Raw genomic sequence first — 13,823 nt, 5'->3', positions numbered from 1 at the left:
AGACCGATTCCATTTCAGATGATATGGGACTCCCAATCACGACCGTATGTGAGGCAGCCTGTTTATTGTGGTCTTAAATTACAAACGGTCCTATAAATGACTTAATTATCTAGCGAATAAAACACCTCAATCCAGATTAGATCTGAGGGCGCAAAATGATCCATTCACAAGTAGGCCTTTTCCTTGACATAATCAGGACATGACAGGCATAAATAATCACCAGTGCTACAATAACAGATCACACACATTGTGGTTATCAGAAGACAAAATGTATCTCTGAGGCCTTAGTTGGCTTTTAAATATATCCTACATTCTATAACCATTCATCTGATAAGGAAGAAAATGTAAATGATGATAAATCTCTTTGTCAACAGAACTCAAAGAGTTATAACTCAGAATACCAGCTTATACATTATTTTTAACATCAAGATCAGGGGAGAGCGCGAACGCAGTCCCCCACTACCAGAAATTATGCAATCGAGATTTCCACATTTGGGAAATTCGCAGGGGTCAGCACAGCCGGAGTGCAATGGCTGAGCCTCGCCCTGGGTGAACCGCCTTCTTGATCACGGTGTCTCCCTTGCCAGGTAAGTATGAGTTGTACACGTTGGTAGAGGGGCACTCATTCCAGGACAAAGGTGTTTGTCTAACGGTTACCACTTGTACTACTGACAATACCACATCATATCGACCAGGGTCTAATAACGTTTACTAATACAGTTGCGGACAAAGCGGTGGAAAAGCGATGCACTTTGTTTTATTATATTATATCGCTGTCTGACTATTTTTCCCATCATGCAACACGGTAGAAATGCTGAAATCACATTCGTGCTCACACAGCCAACCGAAAGACACCAACTATTTCTGGTGTTTTGTAGCGTTTTGTAGCGTTCCAGACATTGTAGGAATAGTTTCATCACATACGACCCCAGATATAAAGGAGAAACAGTCGCCTACTACTTCATCAACAACAACAAGACACAGTAGTAGCTACTAGGGATAGGGGGCGATATTTTGACTTCCGGATGAAAAGCATGCGCAAAGTAAACTGCCTGCTACTCAGGCCCAGAAGCTAGGATATGCATTGGTAGATATGGATAGAAAACACTCTAAAGTTTCTAAAACTGTTAAAATAACGTCTGTGAGTAAAACAGAACTGAAATGGCAGGCGAAACCCCGAGGACAAACCATCCCCCTCCCCCCCAAAAGAAATCCTCCTACCACTGATTTCAATGGCTGGCACTTTTATAAAAGGGCGAAATCGTGCCCGATTGCAGTTCCTAGGGCTTCCACTAGATGTCAACACTCGTTAGAAAGAGTTGCAGGCTGTATTTTTTTTTTTATATGAGCCAGAAATTGCACTTTTACTAGGTGGCTCCCATTTTGGCTGTAGTGTTTCCAAGTGCGTGACTGAGAGTGTTCTTTGGTATTTTTCACCGGTAAAGACAATAATGATTCTCAGTCTTAAATTGTATTGTTTATTTGCGTATTAGGATACCTAAGGATTGATTATAAACGTTGATTGACTTGTTTGGATAAGTTTATTGGTAACGTTTGGGATTAATTTTGTATGCATTTTGAAGGAAGGAAACCGAGTGGATTATTGATGAAGCGCGCCAGCTAAACTGAGTTTTTATGGATATAAAGAAGGACTTTATCGAACAAAAGGACCATTTGTAATGTAACTGGGACCTTTTGGAGTGCCAACAGAAGATCTTCAAAGGTAAGGCATATATTATATCGCTATTTCTGACTTTCGTGTCGCAACTCCCTGGTTGAAAATGATTTGTTATGCATTTGTGTGCTGGGCGCTGTCCTCAGATAATCGCATGGTTTGCTTTCACCGTAAAGCCTTTTTGAAATCTGACACGGCGGCTGGATTAACAACAAGTTAAGCTTTATTTTGATGTGTTGCACTTGTGATTTCATGAAAGTTTAATATTTATAGTAATTTAATTTGAATTTCGCGCTCTGCAATTTCACCGGATGTTGGCCAGGTGGGACGCTACTGTCCCACCTATCCCAAAGAAACAAATTCTTATTTACAATGAAGGCCTACACCGGCCAAACCTGGACAACGCTGGGCCAATTGAATAGGCTACTGCAACTCATAGTATGTAGTACTTTTCAGACAGGTGATCTATTATAAATTATAAACTGGGTGGTTTGAGCCCTGAATGCAGATTGACAAAAACAAATATTTTTACTGTTCTAATTTAGTTGGTAACCAGTTTCTAATATCAATAATGCCCTTCTGGGGGTTTGTGGTATATGGCCAATGCTAGAGTGACCCCTATCCACAAGAAGGGCAGCAAAACAGACCTGTATCAATTTTGAGTGAGCGGTCTAAGATGCTGGAAAAAGTAATTTATGAACAGATAGAGGAATATACTGGCAAGAATTTCTCTGTTTTGACTGACTTCATCAGGAAATAAGTGGACCAGGAAAATGTCTGTGGAATAGTTGACCAGGGAAATGTCTGTGGCATTGTAATGGTTGACCAGGGAAATGTCTGTGGAATGGTAATGGTTGACCAGGGAAATGTCTGTTGTCATGGTAATGGTTGACCAGGGAAATGTCTGTTGTCATGGTAATGGTTGACCAGGGAAATGGCTGTTGTCGTGGTAACGGTTGACCAGGGAAATGTCTGTTGTCATGGTAATAGCTGACCAGGGAAATATCTGTGGAATGGTAATGGATACAATATACAAAGTTGATGAGCCTTGGTGATATAGACCCGATTCCATTTCAGATGATATGGGACTCCCAATCACGACCGTATGTGAGGCAGCCTGTTTATTGTGGTCTTAAATTACAAACGGTCCTATAAATGACTTAATTATCTAGCGAATAAAACACCTCAATCCAGATTAGATCTGAGGGCGCAAAATGATCCATTCACAAGTAGGCCTTTTCCTTGACATAATCAGGACATGACAGGCATAAATAATCACCAGTGCTACAATAACAGATCACACACATTGTGGTTATCAGAAGACAAAATGTATCTCTGAGGCCTTAGTTGGCTTTTAAATATATCCTACATTCTATAACCATTCATCTGATAAGGAAGAAAATGTAAATGATGATAAATCTCTTTGTCAACAGAACTCAAAGAGTTATAACTCAGAATACCAGCTTATACATTATTTTGAACATCAAGATCAGGGGAGAGCGCGAACGCAGTCCCCCACTACCAGAAATTATGCAATCGAGATATCCACATTTGGGAAATTTGCAGGGGTCAGCACAGCCGGAGTGTAATGGCTGAGCCTCGCCCTGGGTGAACCGCCTTCTTGATCACGGTGTCTCCCTTGCCAGGTAAGTATGAGTTGTACATGTTGGTAGAGGGGCACTCATTCCAGGACAAAGGTGTTTGTCTAACGGTTACCACTTGTACTACTGACAATACCACATCATATCGACCAGGGTCTAATAACGTTTACTAATACAGTTGCGGACAAAGCGGTGGAAAAGCGATGCACTTTGTTTTATTATATTATATCGCTGTCTGACTATTTTTCCCATCATGCAACACGGTAGAAATGCTGAAATCACATTCGTGCTCACACAGCCAACCGAAAGACACCAACTATTTCTGGTGTTTTGTAGCGTTTTGTAGCGTTCCAGACATTGTAGGAATAGTTTCATCACATACGACCCCAGATATAAAGGAGAAACAGTCGCCTACTACTTCATCAACAACAACAAGACACAGTAGTAGCTACTAGGGATAGGGGGCGATATTTTGACTTCCGGATGAAAAGCATGCGCAAAGTAAACTGCCTGCTACTCAGGCCCAGAAGCTAGGATATGCATTGGTAGATATGGATAGAAAACACTCTAAAGTTTCTAAAACTGTTAAAATAACGTCTGTGAGTAAAACAGAACTGAAATGGCAGGCGAAACCCCGAGGACAAACCATCCCCCTCCCCCCCAAAAGAAATCCTCCTACCACTGATTTCAATGGCTGGCACTTTTATAAAAGGGCGAAATCGTGCCCGATTGCAGTTCCTAGGGCCTCCACTAGATGTCAACACTCGTTAGAAAGAGTTGCAGGCTGTTTTTTTTAAAAATGAGCCAGAAATTGCACTTTTACTAGGTGGCTCCCATTTTGGCTGTAGTGTTTCCAAGTGCGTGACTGAGAGTGTTCTTTGGTATTTTTCACCGGTAAAGACAATAATGATTCTCAGTCTTAAATTGTATTGTTTATTTGCGTATTAGGATACCTAAGGATTGATTATAAACGTTGATTGACTTGTTTGGATAAGTTTATTGGTAACGTTTGGGATTAATTTTGTATGCATTTTGAAGGAAGGAAACCGAGTGGATTATTGATGAAGCGCGCCAGCTAAACTGAGTTTTTATGGATATAAAGAAGGACTTTATCGAACAAAAGGACCATTTGTAATGTAACTGGGACCTTTTGGAGTGCCAACAGAAGATCTTCAAAGGTAAGGCATATATTATATCGCTATTTCTGACTTTCGTGTCGCAACTCCCTGGTTGAAAATGATTTGTTATGCATTTGTGTGCTGGGCGCTGTCCTCAGATAATCGCATGGTTTGCTTTCACCGTAAAGCCTTTTTGAAATCTGACACGGCGGCTGGATTAACAACAAGTTAAGCTTTATTTTGATGTGTTGCACTTGTGATTTCATGAAAGTTTAATATTTATAGTAATTTAATTTGAATTTCGCGCTCTGCAATTTCACCGGATGTTGGCCAGGTGGGACGCTACTGTCCCACCTATCCCAAAGAAACAAATTCTTATTTACAATGAAGGCCTACACCGGCCAAACCTGGACAACGCTGGGCCAATTGAATAGGCTACTGCAACTCATAGTATGTAGTACTTTTCAGACAGGTGATCTATTATAAATTATAAACTGGGTGGTTTGAGCCCTGAATGCAGATTGACAAAAACAAATATTTTTACTGTTCTAATTTAGTTGGTAACCAGTTTCTAATATCAATAATGCCCTTCTGGGGGTTTGTGGTATATGGCCAGTGCTAGAGTGACCCCTATCCACAAGAAGGGCAGCAAAACAGACCTGTATCAATTTTGAGTGAGCGGTCTAAGATGCTGGAAAAAGTAATTTATGAACAGATAGAGGAATATACTGGCAAGAATTTCTCTGTTTTGACTGACTTCATCAGGAAATAAGTGGACCAGGAAAATGTCTGTGGAATAGTTGACCAGGGAAATGTCTGTGGCATTGTAATGGTTGACCAGGGAAATGTCTGTGGAATGGTAATGGTTGACCAGGGAAATGTCTGTTGTCATGGTAATGGTTGACCAGGGAAATGTCTGTTGTCATGGTAATGGTTGACCAGGGAAATGGCTGTTGTCGTGGTAACGGTTGACCAGGGAAATGTCTGTTGTCATGGTAATAGCTGACCAGGGAAATATCTGTGGAATGGTAATGGATACAATATACAAAGTTGATGAGCCTTGGTGATATAGACCGATTCCATTTCAGATGATATGGGACTCCCAATCACGACCGTATGTGAGGCAGCCTGTTTATTGTGGTCTTAAATTACAAACGGTCCTATAAATGACTTAATTATCTAGCGAATAAAACACCTCAATCCAGATTAGATCTGAGGGCGCAAAATGATCCATTCACAAGTCGGCCTTTTCCTTGACATAATCAGGACATGACAGGCATAAATAATCACCAGTGCTACAATAACAGATCACACACATTGTGGTTATCAGAAGACAAAATGTATCTCTGAGGCCTTAGTTGGCTTTTAAATATATCCTACATTCTATAACCATTCATCTGATAAGGAAGAAAATGTAAATGATGATAAATCTCTTTGTCAACAGAACTCAAAGAGTTATAACTCAGAATACCAGCTTATACATTATTTTTAACATCAAGATCAGGGGAGAGCGCGAACGCAGTCCCCACTACCAGAAATTATGCAATCGAGATTTCCACATTTGGGAAATTCGCAGGGGTCAGCACAGCCGGAGTGCAATGGCTGAGCCTCGCCCTGGGTGAACCGCCTTCTTGATCACGGTGTCTCCCTTGCCAGGTAAGTATGAGTTGTACACGTTGGTAGAGGGGCACTCATTCCAGGACAAAGGTGTTTGTCTAACGGTTACCACTTGTACTACTGACAATACCACATCATATCGACCAGGGTCTAATAACGTTTACTAATACAGTTGCGGACAAAGCGGTGGAAAAGCGATGCACTTTGTTTTATTATATTATATCGCTGTCTGACTATTTTTCCCATCATGCAACACGGTAGAAATGCTGAAATCACATTCGTGCTCACACAGCCAACCGAAAGACACCAACTATTTCTGGTGTTTTGTAGCGTTTTGTAGCGTTCCAGACATTGTAGGAATAGTTTCATCACATACGACCCCAGATATAAAGGAGAAACAGTCGCCTACTACTTCATCAACAACAACAAGACACAGTAGTAGCTACTAGGGATAGGGGGTGATATTTTGACTTCCGGATGAAAAGCATGCGCAAAGTAAACTGCCTGCTACTCAGGCCCAGAAGCTAGGATATGCATTGGTAGATATGGATAGAAAACACTCTAAAGTTTCTAAAACTGTTAAAATAACGTCTGTGAGTAAAACAGAACTGAAATGGCAGGCGAAACCCCGAGGACAAACCATCCCCCTCCCCCAAAAGAAATCCTCCTACCACTGATTTCAATGGCTGGCACTTTTATAAAAGGGCGAAATCGTGCCCGATTGCAGTTCCTAGGGCCTCCACTAGATGTCAACACTCGTTAGAAAGAGTTGCAGGCTGTTTTTTTTTTTAAATGAGCCAGAAATTGCAGTTTTACTAGGTGGCTCCCATTTTGGCTGTAGTGTTTCCAAGTGCGTGACTGAGAGTGTTCTTTGGTATTTTTCACCGGTAAAGACAATAATGATTCTCAGTCTTAAATTGTATTGTTTATTTGCGTATTAGGATACCTAAGGATTGATTATAAACGTTGATTGACTTGTTTGGATAAGTTTATTGGTAACGTTTGGGATTAATTTTGTATGCATTTTGAAGGAAGGAAACCGAGTGGATTATTGATGAAGCGCGCCAGCTAAACTGAGTTTTTATGGATATAAAGAAGGACTTTATCGAACAAAAGGACCATTTGTAATGTAACTGGGACCTTTTGGAGTGCCAACAGAAGATCTTCAAAGGTAAGGCATATATTATATCGCTATTTCTGACTTTCGTGTCGCAACTCCCTGGTTGAAAATGATTTGTTATGCATTTGTGTGCTGGGCGCTGTCCTCAGATAATCGCATGGTTTGCTTTCACCGTAAAGCCTTTTTGAAATCTGACACGGCGGCTGGATTAACAACAAGTTAAGCTTTATTTTGATGTGTTGCACTTGTGATTTCATGAAAGTTTAATATTTATAGTAATTTAATTTGAATTTCGCGCTCTGCAATTTCACCGGATGTTGGCCAGGTGGGACGCTACTGTCCCACCTATCCCAAAGAAACAAATTCTTATTTACAATGAAGGCCTACACCGGCCAAACCTGGACAACGCTGGGCCAATTGAATAGGCTACTGCAACTCATAGTATGTAGTACTTTTCAGACAGGTGATCTATTATAAATTATAAACTGGGTGGTTTGAGCCCTGAATGCAGATTGACAAAAACAAATATTTTTACTGTTCTAATTTAGTTGGTAACCAGTTTCTAATATCAATAATGCCCTTCTGGGGGTTTGTGGTATATGGCCAATGCTAGAGTGACCCCTATCCACAAGAAGGGCAGCAAAACAGACCTGTATCAATTTTGAGTGAGCGGTCTAAGATGCTGGAAAAAGTAATTTATGAACAGATAGAGGAATATACTGGCAAGAATTTCTCTGTTTTGACTGACTTCATCAGGAAATAAGTGGACCAGGAAAATGTCTGTGGAATAGTTGACCAGGGAAATGTCTGTGGCATTGTAATGGTTGACCAGGGAAATGTCTGTGGAATGGTAATGGTTGACCAGGGAAATGTCTGTTGTCATGGTAATGGTTGACCAGGGAAATGGCTGTTGTCGTGGTAACGGTTGACCAGGGAAATGTCTGTTGTCATGGTAATAGCTGACCAGGGAAATATCTGTGGAATGGTAATGGATACAATATACAAAGTTGATGAGCCTTGGTGATATAGACCGATTCCATTTCAGATGATATGGGACTCCCAATCACGACCGTATGTGAGGCAGCCTGTTTATTGTGGTCTTAAATTACAAACGGTCCTATAAATGACTTAATTATCTAGCGAATAAAACACCTCAATCCAGATTAGATCTGAGGGCGCAAAATGATCCATTCACAAGTAGGCCTTTTCCTTGACATAATCAGGACATGACAGGCATAAATAATCACCAGTGCTACAATAACAGATCACACACATTGTGGTTATCAGAAGACAAAATGTATCTCTGAGGCCTTAGTTGGCTTTTAAATATATCCTACATTCTATAACCATTCATCTGATAAGGAAGAAAATGTAAATGATGATAAATCTCTTTGTCAACAGAACTGAAAGAGTTATAACTCGGAATACCAGCTTATACATTATTTTTAACATCAAGATCAGGGGAGAGCGCGAACGCAGTCCCCCACTACCAGAAATTATGCAATCGAGATTTCCACATTTGGGAAATTCGCAGGGGTCAGCACAGCCGGAGTGCAATGGCTGAGCCTCGCCCTGGGTGAACCGCCTTCTTGATCACAGTGTCTCCCTTGCCAGGTAAGTATGAGTTGTACACGTTGGTAGAGGGGCACTCATTCCAGGACAAAGGTGTTTGTCTAACGGTTACCACTTGTACTACTGACAATACCACATCATATCGACCAGGGTCTAATAACGTTTACTAATACAGTTGCGGACAAAGCGGTGGAAAAGCGATGCACTTTGTTTTATTATATTATATCGCTGTCTGACTATTTTTCCCATCATGCAACACGGTAGAAATGCTGAAATCACATTCGTGCTCACACAGCCAACCGAAAGACACCAACTATTTCTGGTGTTTTGTAGCGTTTGCGCCAGACATTGTAGGAATAGTTTCATCACATACGACCCCAGATATAAAGGAGAAACAGTCGCCTACTACTTCATCAACAACAACAAGACACAGTAGTAGCTACTAGGGATAGGGGGCGATATTTTGACTTCCGGATGAAAAGCATGCGCAAAGTAAACTGCCTGCTACTCAGGCCCAGAAGCTAGGATATGCATTGGTAGATATGGATAGAAAACACTCTAAAGTTTCTAAAACTGTTAAAATAACGTCTGTGAGTAAAACAGAACTGAAATGGCAGGCGAAACCCCGAGGACAAACCATCCCCCTCCCCCCCAAAAGAAATCCTCCTACCACTGATTTCAATGGCTGGCACTTTTATAAAAGGGCGAAATCGTGCCCGATTGCAGTTCCTAGGGCTTCCACTAGATGTCAACAGTCGTTAGAAAGAGTTGCAGGCTGTTTTTTTTTTTAAATGAGCCAGAAATTGCAGTTTTACTAGGTGGCTCCCATTTTGGCTGTAGTGTTTCAAAGTGCGTGACTGAGAGTGTTCTTTGGTATTTTTCACCGGTAAAGACAATAATGATTCTCAGTCTTAAATTGTATTGTTTATTTGCGTATTAGGATACCTAAGGATTGATTATAAACGTTGATTGACTTGTTTGGATAAGTTTATTGGTAACGTTTGGGATTCATTTTGTATGCATTTTGAAGGAAGGAAACCGAGTGGATTATTGATGAAGCGCGCCAGCTAAACTGAGTTTTTATGGATATAAAGAAGGACTTTATCGAACAAAAGGACCATTTGTAATGTAACTGGGACCTTTTGGAGTGCCAACAGAAGATCTTCAAAGGTAAGGCATATATTATATCGCTATTTCTGACTTTCGTGTCGCAACTCCCCTGGTTGAAAATGATTTGTTATGCATTTGTGTGCTGGGCGCTGTCCTCAGATAATCGCATGGTTTGCTTTCACCGTAAAGCCTTTTGAAATCTGACACGGCGGCTGGATTAACAACAAGTTAAGCTTTATTTTGATGTGTTGCACTTGTGATTTCATGAAAGTTTAATATTTATAGTAATTTAATTTGATTTTCGCGCTCTGCAATTTCACCGGATGTTGGCCAGGTGGGACGCTACTGTCCCACCTATCCCAAAGAAACAAATTCTTATTTACAATGAAGGCCTACACCGGCCAAACCTGGACAACGCTGGGCCAATTGAATAGGCTACTGCAACTCATACTTTTCAGACAGGTGATCTATTATAAATTATAAACTGGGTGGTTTGAGCCCTGAATGCAGATTGACAAAAACGAATATTTTTACTGTTCTAATTTAGTTGGTAACCAGTTTCTAATATCAATAATGCCCTTCTGGGGGTTTGTGGTATATGGCCAATGCTAGAGTGACCCCTATCCACAAGAAGGGCAGCAAAACAGACCTGTATCAATTTTGAGTGAGTGGTCTAAGATGCTGGAAAAAGTAATTTATGAACAGATAGAGGAATATACTGGCAAGAATTTCTCTGTTTTGACTGACTTCATCAGGAAATAAGTGGACCAGGATAATGTCTGTGGCATAGTTGACCAGGGAAATGTCTGTGGCATTGTAATGGTTGACCAGGGAAATGTCTGTGGAATGGTAATGGTTGACCAGGGAAATGTCTGTTGTCATGGTAATGGTTGACCAGGGAAATGTCTGTGGCATTGTAATGGTTGACCAGGGAAATGTCTGTTGTCATGGTAATGGATGACCAGGGAAATGTCTGTGGAATGGGAATGATTGAGCAGGGAAATGTCTGTTGTCATGGTAACAGTTAACCAGGGAAATGTCTGTTGTCATGGTAATAGTTGACCAGGGAAATGTCTGTGGCATGGTAATGGTTGACCAGGGAAATGTCTGTGGAATGGTAATGGTTGACCAGGGAAATGTCTGTTGTCATGGTAATGGTTGACCATGGAAATGGCTGTTGTCGTGGTAACGGTTGACCAGGGAAATGTCTGTTGTCATGGTAATAGCTGACCAGGGAAATATCTGTGGAATGGTAATGGATACAATATACAAAGTTGATGAGCCTTGGTGATATAGACCGATTCCATTTCAGATGATATGGGACTCCCAATCACGACCGTATGTGAGGCAGCCTGTTTATTGTGGTCTTAAATTACAAACGGTCCTATAAATGACTTAATTATCTAGCGAATAAAACACCTCAATCCAGATTAGATCTGAGGGCGCAAAATGATCCATTCACAAGTAGGCCTTTTCCTTGACATAATCAGGACATGACAGGCATAAATAATCACCAGTGCTACAATAACAGATCACACACATTGTGGTTATCAGAAGACAAAATGTATCTCTGAGGCCTTAGTTGGCTTTTAAATATATCCTACATTCTATAACCATTCATCTGATAAGGAAGAAAATGTAAATGATGATAAATCTCTTTGTCAACAGAACTGATAGAGTTATAACTCGGAATACCAGCTTATACATTATTTTTAACATCAAGATCAGGGGAGAGCGCGAACGCAGTCCCCCACTACCAGAAATTATGCAATCGAGATTTCCACATTTGGGAAATTCGCAGGGGTCAGCACAGCCGGAGTGCAATGGCTGAGCCTCGCCCTGGGTGAACCGCCTTCTTGATCACGGTGTCTCCCTTGCCAGGTAAGTATGAGTTGTACACGTTGGTAGAGGGGCACTCATTCCAGGACAAAGGTGTTTATCTAACGGTTACCACATGTACTACTGACAATACCACATCATATCGACCGGGGTCTAATAACGTTTACTAATACAGTTGCGGACAAAGCGGTGGAAAAGCGATGCACTTTGTTTTATTATATTATATCGCTGTCTGACTATTTTTCCCATCATGCAACACGGTAGAAATGCTGAAATCACATTCGTGCTCACACAGCCAACCGAAAGACACCAACTATTTCTGGTGTTTTGTAGCGTTCCAGACATTGTAGGAATAGTTTCATCACATACGACCCCAGATATAAAGGAGAAACAGTCGCCTACTACTTCATCAACAACAACAAGACACAGTAGTAGCTACTAGGGATAGGGGGCGATATTTTGACTTCCGGATGAAAAGCATGCGCAAAGTAAACTGCCTGCTACTCAGGCCCAGAAGCTAGGATATGCATTGGTAGATATGGATAGAAAACACTCTAAAAGTTTCTAAAACTGTTAAAATAACGTCTGTGAGTAAAACAGAACTGAAATGGCAGGCGAAACCCCGAGGACAAACCATCCCCCTCCCCCCCCAAAAGAAATCCTGCTACCACTGATTTCAATGGCTGGCACTTTTATAAAAGGGCGAAATCGTGCCCGATTGCAGTTCCTAGGGCTTCCACTAGATATCAACAGTCGTTAGAAAGAGTTGCAGGCTGTTTTTTTTTAAAAATGAGCCAGAAATTGCAGTTTTACTAGGTGGCTCCCATTTTGGCTGTAGTGTTTCCAAGTGCGTGACTGAGAGTGTTCTTTGGTATTTTTCACCGGTAAAGACAATAATGATTCTCAGTGTTAAATTGTATTGTTTATTTGCGTAAGGGATACCTAAGGATTGATTATAAACGTTGATTGACTTGTTTGGATAAGTTTATTGGTAACGTTTGGGATTCATTTTGTATGCATTTTGAAGGAAGGAAACCGAGTGGATTATTGATGAAGCGCGCCAGCTAAACTGAGTTTTTATGGATATAAAGAAGGACTTTATCGAACAAAAGGACCATTTGTAATGTAACTGTGACCTTTTGGAGTGCCAACAGAAGATCTTCAAAGGTAAGGCATATATTATATCGCTATTTCTGACTTTCGTGTCGCAACTCCCTGGTTGAAAATGATTTGTTATGCATTTGTGTGCTGGGCGCTGTCCTCAGATAATCGCATGGTTTGCTTTCACCGTAAAGCCTTTTTTGAAATCTGACACGGCGGCTGGATTAACAACAAGTTAAGCTTTATTTTGATGTGTTGCACTTGTGATTTCATGAAAGTTTAATATTTATAGTAATTTAATTTGAATTTCGCGCTCTGCAATTTCACCGGATGTTAGCCAGGTGGGACGCTACTGTCCCACCTATCCCAAAGAAACAAATTCTTATTTACAATGAAGGCCTACACCGGCCAAACCTGGACAACGCTGGGCCAATTGAATAGGCTACTGCAACTCATAGTATGTAGTACTTTTCAGACAGGTGATCTATTATAAATTATAAACTGGGTGGTTTGAGCCCTGAATGCAGATTGACAAAAACAAATATTTTTACTGTTCTAATTTAGTTGGTAACCAGTTTCTAATATCAATAATGCCCTTCTGGGGGTTTGTGGTATATGGCCAATGCTAGAGTGACCCCTATCCACAAGAAGGGCAGCAAAACAGACCTGTATCAATTTTGAGTGAGCGGTCTAAGATGCTGGAAAAAGTAATTTATGAACAGATAGAGGAATATACTGGCAATAATTTCTCTGTTTTGACTGACTTCATCAGGAAATAAGTGGACCAGGAAAATGTCTGTGGAATAGTTGACCAGGGAAATGTCTGTGGCATTGTAATGGTTGACCAGGGAAATGTCTGTGGAATGGTAATGGTTGACCAGGGGAAATGTCTGTTGTCATGGTAATGGTTGACCAGGGAAATGTCTGTGGCATTGTAATGGTTGACCAGGGAAATGTCTGTGGAATGGTAATGGTTGACCAGGGAAATGTCTGTTGTCATGGTAATGGTTGACCAGGGAAATGTCTGTTGTCATGGTAATGGTTGACCAGGGAAATGGCTGTTGTCGTGG

The 13,823-nt window shown here is 40.9% G+C and overlaps 5 non-coding genes across 5 annotated transcripts; all 5 read right to left on the bottom strand.

The window, feature by feature from the left end:
• Window positions 1-431: 431 nt before the first annotated feature.
• On the bottom strand, window positions 432-595 carry LOC123742605 (U1 spliceosomal RNA). Its single transcript, XR_006769758.1, has one exon. It is a non-coding gene; the product is annotated as a U1 spliceosomal RNA (small nuclear RNA).
• A 2,570-nt stretch (window positions 596-3,165) lies between these two features.
• Window positions 3,166-3,329, bottom strand: LOC123742615 (U1 spliceosomal RNA). Its single transcript, XR_006769768.1, has one exon. It is a non-coding gene; the product is annotated as a U1 spliceosomal RNA (small nuclear RNA).
• Window positions 3,330-5,896: 2,567 nt separating this feature from the next.
• LOC123742613 (U1 spliceosomal RNA) lies at window positions 5,897-6,058 on the bottom strand. Its single transcript, XR_006769766.1, has one exon. It is a non-coding gene; the product is annotated as a U1 spliceosomal RNA (small nuclear RNA).
• A 2,531-nt stretch (window positions 6,059-8,589) lies between these two features.
• On the bottom strand, window positions 8,590-8,753 carry LOC123742612 (U1 spliceosomal RNA). Its single transcript, XR_006769765.1, has one exon. It is a non-coding gene; the product is annotated as a U1 spliceosomal RNA (small nuclear RNA).
• A 2,785-nt stretch (window positions 8,754-11,538) lies between these two features.
• On the bottom strand, window positions 11,539-11,702 carry LOC123742595 (U1 spliceosomal RNA). Its single transcript, XR_006769749.1, has one exon. It is a non-coding gene; the product is annotated as a U1 spliceosomal RNA (small nuclear RNA).
• Window positions 11,703-13,823: the final 2,121 nt, after the last annotated feature.

The sequence above is a fragment of the Salmo salar genome, chromosome ssa04, assembly GCF_905237065.1.
Source record: "Salmo salar chromosome ssa04, Ssal_v3.1, whole genome shotgun sequence".
Lineage (NCBI taxonomy): Eukaryota > Metazoa > Chordata > Actinopteri > Salmoniformes > Salmonidae > Salmo > Salmo salar.
Note: the sequence above shows the minus strand (reverse complement) of the source record. Positions and strands in the feature narration are given on the sequence as shown.